Source organism: Vombatus ursinus, unplaced genomic scaffold (genome assembly GCF_900497805.2).
Source record: "Vombatus ursinus unplaced genomic scaffold, bare-nosed wombat genome assembly UNPS02014807.1, whole genome shotgun sequence".
NCBI classification, from domain to species: domain Eukaryota; kingdom Metazoa; phylum Chordata; class Mammalia; order Diprotodontia; family Vombatidae; genus Vombatus; species Vombatus ursinus.
Window position 1 is genome coordinate 35,515,076 of NW_020954585.1, and position 12,732 is coordinate 35,527,807.

Genomic DNA, 12,732 nt, shown 5'->3' on the forward strand with positions numbered 1-12,732 from the left:
TGTGGCAGCCACTAGAACCAGGTTACAAAGGAAAAGCAGGCAACCCAAACTAAACTTGCCTCCCTTGAGGCAAGAAGGGAGAAAGAGTTTGGAAGGAGGAGCTGGGGAGAAGTGAGCAAACTATTGGCAACAGTACAAAAGGTGATAGGGAAGGAGGCATGGAAGAAGGTTCAGCAAATAGGAATGGATTGAGGAATCTAAAAAAGAGAAGAAAAAAGAGACAAGAGGGAAGTGAGGAAAGCAGAAGTGGGGGAGGAGGGTGAAAGAAGAGAGGAGAGAGAGAAAGAGAGAGACAGACAGAGAGACAAAGAGAGACAGAGACTGAGAGAGTATTGGAAGAAAGAAGTGAAAGAATAAGCGAATCTGGGGTAAAGGAGAGGAGAGAAGAAAGGAGTTTGGATTGAAAGATGAAAAGAGTGGGAGATGGAAGTGGGAGGGAGTTTAATGAGGGAGGTAAATAAAACAGTAAGAAAAATGGAAAGGAGACGTGAAGAGTCTATGCCCCGGGAGAAAAGGAGGAGGAGGAGGAGAGCGTGCTGTGCAGCCAGGGAGGTGCTTGAAAGAGCTTTCGTGACTCCTCCCCTGGTAAAGCTCGGCTCCCAGCCTTCCAGAGCAAACCTACTGGATTTGAGACTGGTTCACCCACTGGACAGGACTTACAAAAGCAGAGACAAAAGCAAAGGGTTTAACCTCGCGCCCGCCGGTGTTCCGCTATCGTAATCATTTCAGAACTTCCCGGGACTGTTCTCTACCTACCCACTCCCCAGAATCTTCTGACCCAGAAAAAGAGAGTGGAACTCTTCCTCCCAGGATGCCTGCAGTTAAAGTGTTTCCCAAAGCAGAGGTGAGTCTGAGAGAGACAGAGAACAGTAATGTGTGAGGTGGTGGGGTGATTGCTAGCGAAAGCATAAAGTACAACCGCTCACTTGGTTATTATTAACTTTTCTTTGGTCTCTGAATCCCAATTCAAGAAATGAACCCTAAAGTCACAAGGAAGCATGAACTTTCCTGTAGTCGTTTAATTTCCCTGGGCTCCTCCACAGCACCCCATTGGTCAGCCTGCATATACCGAGTTTCTTAGTCATGGGTTAACATTCATTTTTTAAAAAATCATTGATTAGTTTTAAATGTTGATATATAGCTTACCCTGAATGAAAGCGAGAGGGCATGCTCTGTTAGACCGAGAGCCTGGTCTAAGAGACATTTGATTTTGACATTTTTAAAAGTTGCCAGATCCCTTTGAAGCACTTAGTATTATGCTGTTACTTTCCTAGTGAAGTCATCCTTTTAATGAAATTTGCCTCAAAATCTCTTTTAACCTTTTTATTCTTAATAAGAGGAACTGCATCTGCTGGGTCAAGAGAGATGGTTGGGGACTTACTGTAAGTTAATAAGATCCCAAGAGAAAATATGTGAGGAAGGCAATTGTGCATTTAGATTTCTTTTTTTCGTTATCAATTTGGATTTCAGTGGTTCTTTAGGGGCCATTGATCTGCTTTTCATGGCTAATTACTTGTGTTTTTTTTTTAACTTAGAGATGGGAAGGGGTCAAAATTGAATTTGAAGGTAACTTTTTTCAATATTATTTTTTTTAAAAAAGAAAAGAAAAGAAATGGGGCTTTTCCAGTGTTGGGTAAAATTCCCATAAGTACTGCTGTAGTAGTCTAAGTTTAGAAGTGGGTTACCACAGATAATCTGAATTCTTCTAAGATTCTTGCAGTGGGAGGTGCAAATAGACTGTTAAAATTATTTTTTAAAAAAGAAGTCACATTACTTTTTGTGATTATTTTATCCATAGTCAAAGATTAAACATCTTGCAGATGTGGATGAAAGATTTAATTTCTAGGAATAAATAGTATGTCCTTTAGGCATGCATTTCCAATTTAGGTTAGCATGGTTTGGTTTGGTTTTGGACTTAATGACATTCCTATCCTTGACACAGAAACCTACACTGGCATTAACATCTGAATTTGTGACATGGAAGAACTATAAATTATGATTTTCCCCCTTGTTCTTGGCTTTTAATGTAAATTTTTTTCTTTTTTAAAAGCAAAATACAAAATTTAGATCAACTCATTTGCAATCTAAGGAATAGATAAAATGTTTCTTTGAGATGGTTTTATTGTATGTACACATTATTTTGTCTTCACACAGTTTGCTAAAAACACATGCCTAAAAATTTCATGAACTGAATACTTTATTTCCATAACATAATAAGCACATCTTAATGCAATAGGAAACTCAAGTACAGAGATATGGTCTGGATTTTATTTTTATTTTTTTGCAACTCAGTGCAGTGATTCTCAACCTTTTAGAAGGTGTACCACCCTTTTACTTTGTTTAGTAACATTTGTCACCCAACCTTAAAGTTGGATGCATTTATCATTAGTAGTATCCTTTGTTTAATGAAAATGAATTTTGTTTGAGAATCTTTGAAAAGATGGACAATGCCTTCCAAGATGACTGGAGATATCAGAGTTACCTCAAAATCAGGAATTGGATCCTTTATCTTTGGTGACTGGGACCATCACCTTTTAATCCTCCAGTTAAAATGAGAATTTTGGAATCTATTGCAAAGATTAGGCTGGAATAGTTCAGCTATTAGGTAATCAGTCTGCTTTTTGCATTAGTGGGAAATATATAATTTCCATTACCTGTCATGACATCTGAATTTTTTCTTGCATTTGATCTCATCGGTTCTGAAATCACTGTCATCTATGAGGCAAAGAATATTGTTTTGAGGGCTATTTCATCTGATTTTGGAGTCTCTGAGATGTTGTCCAAATAAAAAGTCAGGTAGGGTAAAGTCATGGTATAATATGATTAGGCTTCTATGCATTTAAAAGCAACACATTTTTCTATGTTGTTGACCATCACCACCCTGTACATAATTTTTTTCAGCATAGTACAAGGGGGAAAACTCATAACCTAGAATCAAAGCAACTAGGTTCAAATCCTTGGGTCACCACTTTCTATTTGACTTTAGGCAAGTTCCTTTACACCTCTGAGCCTCAATTTCTTCATTGGTAAAAAAGAAAATAATGTTTCTACTACTTCTCTTAGATGTTTGCTGTGAGTCTAAAATGAGGTCATATACATTTTTTTTTAATTGGAGGATAGACTGAGCTTGCGATTTCATTGATTTATATACTTCCTGTTGTGGAAACTCCCTCTACTGATATATTCCAGCAACCAGCCTGCAATTTTTAGTCTTGGGAAGTTATTTGGGGCCACTGAGAGGTTATGATTTGCCTATGGTCACATAGCTGATATGTGTCAGAGGCAGCATCCCTTGAATCCAAGTCTTTCCTGTTCCAAGGCTAGATCTCTGTCTACTGAATCACACTGTAATGACTGGCACTTTAAAACTGTAATGCACTATGGAAACGTAAGCTATTATTTCCCCTATTTCTAAAAAAGATACATAGAGATTAAAGCTCTTATGACACCAAAGTTAATTGGGAAGGAGAGGTATAGGGTAAGGCCAATAACAATCATTATGGCTAGTATTTATATAGTGCTTTAAGGTTTGCAGAATGTTTTACATACATTAACATACCTCTTTTTTTTCTTTTTCTATTATGGATTTAACAAGTATGAACAAAAGCGAACATTTCAGTGTGAATGGAAAAAGAGGGCTATATATAAAATTCTGAAATGTTATTGCATGGTTTTAAAGCACACATTAAATGTAACATAATGGTAGCAAAAATGCCTTATATATTTATGTCTTCTTCTGAACCTCCTAGTGTTGTTTCTGTGAATTTTAATATTTTATTTATACTCTTTTCTTTATTTTTCTCTCTTCTTTCTTTTTTCCATCACTATTGTTCCTCACTCCCTGCTACTATCATCCTGAAAATCAAAACATACCCTCTTAACAGTTAAATATAGTCAAGTGTAGCCTTGATGTGGCATGGGCCTGTACTCATGATCTGAGGGCTACTCATTCACCCAAACTTGAACTCATCTTGATAGGTGTGGAATTTCCAGAGCAAGGTACAACATGCAACTAAAACAATCCTCTCTAAGGGTACTAGGAGTGACCTTAATAGGGGTAAGGGGCATAATTCTACTACTCACCTCTGAAGCTCCTGAACCCCTACTGGCATGCTTCCCATTTATGAGAAATCAGACATCATTAATTCTTAATCACTTTCAAAATAAGACAAAAGCACAAAAAATCATAACTTTTACTCAATAGAAGCCCAAATCAAGATTAATTCAAATGAGACACTCAATAGAAAGCAAATGGAAAAATCATAAAAACATAGCATTCCACCCATAAACCTAGATAATATTGTCTCACCAGTATACACAGTGTTTTTGGGAGAGATTGGGGACAAAGTTATAGAAACATATCGAGGAGACACATGCATGGAGAAACTCATGTGTCAGTAGCAACTCACAACTCTAGACTATAGTCTTTGATGCCCCTTATTCTTTGCTTGGGAACGCTGTGCGCCAGAGAATACCATGACTCTGCCGGCTGTTCTCCTTCTAGTCCTCACTATTCTCCTTCTAGGGAAAGTCACCTCTTTTCTACTCTTGAGCTCAGGAAGCAGTAATTAGCCCTTTATATTCACAGCCTCCCTTAACTGGATGTTGAGGGGAAAAGTGCTCTGCTCTTTCAGTGATATCAGATATTATTAAGATCTTTGATCTTGCCGTTACCCACAAACGTGCCACTTCCATCATTAACTCTGAAATTCCCTGATATGATCACAATCTGTTGTCATTCTACCTTTCTTTCACTCTTTCAACCCCAAACTCTGTTCTTCATCCTCACAGTAGGATCTGATAACTCAATCCCTCAGTTCTTTCAACTCCACTGTAGGGGTTATTCAAATCATAACCTCTGCAGTTGCTATACTCTCCTTCCTTCTCCATCTTGATCCCTTAGTGAATTAATTCAGCTCTACATTGTCCTCTTCTCTTGAGTTGCTTTCTTTATTTTCCTGTCACTGATCTTGCCCTGCTGAGCTTCACTCTTGGTTTACAACTACGATCTCTTGGTTCACACCTCCTCACATAAAGCTGAATGCACCTGGGAAAAAAAATCGCAAAGCCAAGTTGAAGATCCACTACAAATTTATGTTAAATAGTTCTACTTGACCTTATTTTAACAAGGCAATTCTTTTATACTTCCCTAATCAATTCACTTTCCCATCCACCATTTTATCTTTTCTAGACCTTTCCATCCTTCCTCAAACCTCCTATGACTCCATTTTCCCACTTTCTCAACTAAGAATCTTGCCTCATGTTTCACTGAAAAAAAAAAAAACTGAGGTCATTCACCAAGAGCTCCCTCTTCTCCACTCTCCCTCATCTCTTATCAACCAGATGTCCTCTGCCACTATTTCCTCATTTACTGCTCTCATGTGACAAAATGGTCCTTCTCTTTGCCAAAGCCAACTCCTCTAATGTACAAGTGATCCCATTCCTTCCTGTCTTCTCCAGAAGACTATCTCCTCAATCATCCACACTCTCACACATACCTTCAACCTCTCTGTATCTACTGGCAGCCTCCCTATTGCTTACAAATATACCAGATCTCCTCCATCCTCATAAATAACCTCACTTGATTTATCCACCCCTGCTAGCTATTGTTTCGTATATCTCCTGTGGCTAAACATTCTGAGAAGGTCATCTATACCTTCATTTCCTCTTCACTCATTCTCTTTTTAGCCCTCTAAAATCTGGCTTCCAACCTCATCATTCCACAAAACTGTTCCCTCCAAAGTTACCAGTAATCTCCTAGTTGCAAATCCAATGGCCTTTTCTCAATCCTCATTCTTCTTGACCTCTCTGCAACCTTTGGCACTGTTGATCACCCACTCCTCCTTGATACTGTCTTCTTTCTATCTTTTGGGGACACCACTTTCTCCCTCCTGCTTGTCCTCCTACCTATCAGATTTCTCTTTCTCAGTCTCCTTTGCTGGATCCTCCTCCAGGTCATGCCTGTTAACTGTAGGTGTCCCACAGATCCTCTTATCTTCTAGGTCCCTCTTCTCTTCTCCCTCTGCTATTTCAGTTGGTGATCTTATCTATCTACCTATCAGCTCTCAAGGAGCTGATCCCAATCTCCATGCTGATGATTCTCAGATTTATTTATCCAGTCTTAACCTCTTTCCTAACCACTAAACTCACATCTCCAACAGCCTATTGGATATCTATAACTGGACCCCCTACTGACAATTTAAATTCAACAGGACCAAAACTGAACTAGTTATCTTTCCCAAAAAAATTTCCCAACAATCACCTTCATTATTACTATTTTTAAATCGTTATTTGTTTTATTCTAGGCTTAAGAAATAAAACAAGCATTTGCATAACACAGTAGAATAGAAAAAAATTGATTGTAAATGAAACTGCAAATCTATTATGTACAACTTGCTATTCCTTTTAAATATGTAATAAAATTATCATGTAACTTTCTTTTTTTCCTTTTTTTTCCCTCCCCCCACCCTGCTCTAAAGATGGTTACCATTAGACACAAATACATATGTATATATGTATGTATGTATGTATGTATGTACATATACATGCATACATATATTTGTAAAACCATTCTATCAGTTCTGTCCCTGGATGCAGACAGAGTCTTCCTTCATATGTCCTCTGTAGTTAATTTGGGTATTTATAATGGTCAAAATGACTTGGTCACTCAAAGTTATTCTTAAAACAATATTGCTATTACTATATACAATGTTCTCTTAGTTCTGTTCATTTCATTTCATTATTTCATGCAAGTCTTTCCATGTTTTTCTCTAAAACCATTGAGTTCATCATTTCTTATAGCATAGTAGTATTCCATCATGATTATATATCACAACTTGTTCAGCCTTTTCCCAAGTGATGGGCATCCCCACAGTTTTCAGTTCTTTATCACTACAAAGATAGCAGCTATAAACATTTTAGAACATATAGGTTCTTCTTCTTTTTCCTTAATCATCTTGGGAAACAGACCTAGTAATGATATTGCTGGGTCAAAGGGTATGGGAAGTTTAATAGCTTTTTGGATATAATTCCAGATCATTCTCCAAAATGGTTAGATCAATTCACAGTCCCACCAAGAGTGAATTAGTGTTCTAATTTTGCCACATCCTCTCCAACATTTGTTGCTTTCCTCTTCTACCATTTCCCCTTCTATCATTCTATCTAACAGGTGTAAAATGATATATCAAGGTTGTTTTAATTTGCGTTGTTGAAGTTATCACCTTGCCACCAGGGCTTACTCTTTCCTTATTCCTAATCTGTTACCAATAGCTATTGATTTTACCTCTGCAACAACTCTCATATATACTCCTTTTCTCTTTTGCTGCTGCTACTAGCCTGGTACAGGTTATCAGTACCTCATATCTATATATACGCCACAATGTGTTATTCTCCCTGCCTTTGGTCTCTCACCATTTCCTTCCATGCTCTATTTTGCTATTAAATTAAACTTTTTAAAGTGTAGTTATGACCATGTCACCTCCCTATTCAATAAATTCCAGTGGTCCCCCTTCACCTCCAGGATCAAATATAAAATCTCTTGTGTGGCATTCAAAGCCCTTCATAACTTGGCCCCCTCCTACCTTTTCAGTCTTCTTACACCTCACTTACCCCATATACTCTGCATTGCATTAATGCTGGCTTTCTTGCTGTTCCGTGAATAAGACAACTCCAGCATTTTCATTGGCTGTCCCTCATGCCTGGAATGAATGTACTTCCTCCTCAATCCAGCCAACTGACTGCCCTGGATTTTTTTAAGTCTCAACTAAAATCTCACCTCTTATAGGAAGCCATTCTGAGCCCCTCTTAATTCTAGTGCCTTCCTACTGTTATTTCCTATTTATCCTGTATATAGCTTGCTCTGTATGTATTTGTTTTTCATGTTGCCTCTCCCATTAGATTATAAGCTCCTTGAGGGCAGACATTGTCTTTATCTCCTTTTGTATCCTATAAATTTTTATTGATTCATTATACATATTTGTTTGCATGTTGTCTCCCCCATGAGACTAAAAGTTTCATGAGAGCAGAGACTATCTTTTTCTTTCTTTTTTCCCCCTTTTTTTACCCCCAGCACTTAACACGGTAACTAGAGCATAATAGGTACTTGATAAATGTTTGCTGACTGACTGACTGACTGGAGAGCTACTAAACTCCTCAGATCTGCAAATAGAAGGATGCTCTACTTTGTCCAATCAACTCCAGTTCTTTTCTCACAACAAAGCAGTTATTATGTTTCTCCCTCTCAAACCATAGAAAACAATAGAAAGTAACCAAGGACCCCCTCTTCTAAGTCTATACCTGACTCTACAGAACAGTAAATTAGGGAGCTCTATGCATAGCAACAAGTTACAGCTTATAACAACAGGTTATGGCTTCTATCTGGGATATATATAGCATATATGTGTGTATATTTTATATATATATACAAATGAAGGAAATTCAAATGAAGGAAAATGTGTGTGCATATATACACACATATGTGTATATAAATAAATACTATGATTATATTTGAATTATATTTAAATTATATTATATCATATATTATATTAAATTATATATTTATATATAAATTACATATAAATTATATATTATATTACATTATATAAAAATAAATATTATTATATTTAAATATTATATTAAATATTATTATGTTACATTAAATATTATTAAATACTAAATATTATTATTTATATTTAAATAAATGTATTTATATACACATATGTAAATAAATATGTACATATATATGTGTGTGTATATACACCATCAATTGATAATCATTTATTAAGCACCTACTATGTACCAGACACTATGTTATGAGCTGGGGATGCAAAAAGAGGCAAAAGACAGTCTTTCCCTGAAAAAGCTTACAATCTAATTGGGGAGACAAAAATGCAAACAAATTTATACAAAGCAAACTATATACAGGATAAATAAGAAATAATTAAAATAGGGAAGGCACTGGAATTAAGAGGGGTTGGGGAAGGCTTCCTGTAAAACGTGAGATTTTAATTGAGACTTAAAGGAAGCCAGAGAGGTCAATAGTTTAAGCAGAGGAGGAAGAATATTCCAGGCATGGGAGACAACCAAGATAATGACCAGAGATGTGTCTTGTTTATGAAACAACCAGGAGACCATTGTCACAATCAAAGAGCATGTGTTGGGGAGTAAGGTATGAGACTACTGGAAAGGTAGGAGGGGGCTAGGTTATGAAAAACTTCACATCAAAGCCTCATGGTGGGTAATGACTCATTTATTTACTTATGAGGTAAAATGTCAGACATCCTCCTTTCTTTCAGACATGAACCCAACAGTCCTTATATAATCCTCCCATAGTACTTAAACAGATATATGATTTCCAATATTGTCACTTATAACTTTTACAAACCTAAAAAATAATCGCATCCAAATGAGCTGTTAGACCATAAATCTTTTTTGCCATGTTATCTCAGTCAAACATGTCATCTCAGGGCATTTATCTTCAGGGGAATTGTCTATCTGGTCCTCTGGATCTCTCCTCAAAATTTATCACATATTGATTTTTATGAGTTTTTCCATATACAAATATTCACTGTACCTTTAAGCAACCAGATTATGTAAGTATGAAAGGGGAAGCAAAACACAGCCCACAACAAAACAGGGGTCAAGCCTGTCTTGGCCCTCTGTTTTTCCCTCTCAAGCCATAGAGAACACAAGGAAAACAAATTCACACATTGACAGTGTCTGAAAACATGCTACATTCTGTACCTACAGTCCATCAACTCTGTACCAAAATGGAAGAAGCATGTATAATGAAGGCTTAGTATATGCCTAGACCACCTAAGCTAGGGGCATCCACTTGAGATATGCTTGGAAACTGCTACTGGGATACAGTAGAACTGTCACAGGCATGGACCTTCTGGTTGATGTGGTTGGGAGCAAACTCTTTCCATTGGCTGTAGTTGCCTTTGTCTTTAAAGGTACCTGACTGAGGCACAGTCTCTCTCTGTTTCCAGCATGTCTAGTGGTGGAGGACTCCTTCACTCTCAGTAGGGAGGAAGTTTTTAGGGCCTTCTTTTAGTCTGGGTGGCCTTGAGAAATGGGCTTAGGTGATGCAGAAAATAGAGTTCCTGAGAGGGAATCTTTGTTTCTGGTTGCAATATCTGGCCTGAATCCTGGGCCCCAAGACTCCCATGTGTGAAGTATAAAAGGTTCAAGAGACATAGTTTCTGGGTAATTAATCATTTAATTAATCATGCTAGCATATACTTAAGAAAAGGAGTCAGTGGCACTCTTGAATACCAAAGACCCCTCATGAAACCCACTCAATGCTTATATGGCCTTCGAAGAATAGGTGTTCCTGAGGGTGGCAATCAACTCTGATTGGTTAACAAGTAAGGAGAGCATGAATATTATGATGAGAGGTGGATCTATTCTAATGAGGGACTATGGGAATGTGACTTTGATTATGTCATTTACTTCCAGACCACCCCCAACCATGGGCAATCTAGGCAAAGAATTTATCCTCACTAGAGCCTGAATAGAGCACAGTGGGCTGGAATTCATCTTAAATTCTTTTAAGGTTCTCTAGTTGAGTGGGGCAATAAGTCTAACATTTTATCTCATCATTCAACCTGCCCTTCAGAGAACTAAGCTTTGACCTAAATCTCCAAATGAGGAAAGTAAAAAAGTCTACATCTTCCCAATATTTGGTTTTTTAATAATAATTTCTCTCACATGGCTTGAGCTCCCTAAATGGGGTCTTCAATCCCTTCAACTAGAACAAAAATGACGAACGAAGCAAATGAAACTTCAGCCCGTTTCTCAGGGTTACCTTGACAGAGGCCCTCAGGCCCTCCCCCTTATCTCATGGTATCAGTGAAATACTTCCTGTGAGTGGAGTCCTTGACCACTTGAAAGAATGACTGTGCCTCAATCAAACAGATTTTAAGACTCAGAAAGTAGCAACCAATGGAAAGAGACTGCTACCAATCATGTAGTAAAATCAACCCAGAATGTCCACGTCTTTGCCATTCCTCATGTATACCAAAAATAGGTTCTGTGGGTACCTCCTCATGAGATGGTTTAGGCATGCACAAGACCCCTGTTGTACTCGTTTTATCATCTGTCTTTTTGAGCCATAGGTCATGATTTACTTGATTAAAGTCCTTAATTCTTTCTAAATGGTTTTCCTTTCAATCATTACAACCATTGTATAAATTCTCTTCCTGTTTCTGTTCACTTCACTCTGCATCAGTTTATTCAAGTCTTCCCAGTTTTTTTTAATTCATGACTTTTGTCATATCTTACAGTTCAATAACATTCTTTTATATTCAAATTACAAAAGTTGTTCAAACATTCCCAAATTGTTGAGCATCCACTTTGTTTACAGCTCTTTCCTACAAAAAAGTACAAATTATTATTATTATTAAATAATTATTATTAATTATTAAAGAACTTATTAAAGTAATTATTATTATCATTTTCCATTTTGTCTTCTTTGTCCATATGATGGATATGAGGTGATGTCCTGAATTCTTTTAATTTGTGGTTATCTTTTTATTAATAATTATAGAATTTTTAATATGGGTGTTGGTATTTTACTTTTGTACTTTTAAAACTGTCTCCTTTGCCCATTTACCTATTGAGGTGTAGCTCTTATTTTTATCAAACACTCTTTGTGCATCTACTGACATAAGCGTGTAATTTTTTTTATCCTTGTTATCAATAGGGTCTATCATGTTTATAGTTCACATATTGAATCAACCATGAATTCATGGTATAAATCAAACCTGATCAAGCTGAATGATATTATTAAAATATTGGCTTTTGCTAATATGTTATTCAATATATATATAGCAATATGCATCAGAAATATTGGTTTATAGTTTTATTCCTCTACTTTATCTGTCCCAGGCTTAGATATCTTATTTATGTCATGCAAAATCTTTTGTAGGACATCTTCTTTCTCTTGTTTTGCAACAACAAAAAGTTATATTAAAGTTCAGAAGGTGGGAATGAGAGCATGCCATAGGAGGTTTCAGGAAGGAGGAAAAGATTTAGAAAAGCTACTGTGATAAATAGGATAGTGAATCATTCTGAAATGAAGGTCCAGTTGAGGTTATGTAATATAAATTTCTAGTGAATCCAATCAGCACAATTTTGAATTTTTCTCCACGTTCTTTCAACAGAATATGAAGTGGTTACTAGAGGTGTTATCACTTCTCTTTTATAAATGAAGAAAATAAGACTCAGAGAAGTTAAAGAACTTTGCCTACCATTACAGTTAAACTGATTATCTAATAGCATATAGACCAACCAATCCATTGATTTTTCATTTTTCAATCAAAAATTTTGTTTTATACTGACACAGCCATGAGAAGCAAGCAAGATCACTCCATTTATCAGTGAGTGAATTCCAAACTTGAGCCTTGAGGACACCATTCCATTACTCATCATGAAATTTCTTAGTAATAGCCAAAGTAGAGTAAATCATCTTAATATCTTTAGTTAGAAGAATGTCACAAAAAGGAGCATATTTCTTCAGAAGAGCTAAAGCTCCTACCACTCTTTCAGGTTAAGGATTCATAGAAAGGGTCTGCACATTTATAAACTTGAATCAGAGAATCCTTAGGGATCATCTAGCCCAACCACTGACTAGATGTATAATCTTAGACAAGGTATTCCCCAAGTCTCAGTTTCCTCATCTGTAAAATAGCGATATGTATTTTAAGTAATGATGTGCCCCTTTGTAGCTCT

At 36.6% G+C, this 12,732-nt stretch overlaps 1 protein-coding gene across 1 annotated transcript in view; it reads left to right on the plus strand.

The window, feature by feature from the left end:
* Positions 1–454: 454 nt before the first annotated feature.
* The window catches only part of S1PR3 (sphingosine-1-phosphate receptor 3), a 29,366-nt gene continuing 17,088 nt past the window's right edge, over positions 455–12,732 (plus strand). Inside the window, exon 1 of the mRNA XM_027874906.1 lies at positions 455–844. The gene's annotated coding sequence lies outside the window, so the exon portion shown is untranslated. The remainder of the gene's footprint in view (positions 845–12,732) is intronic.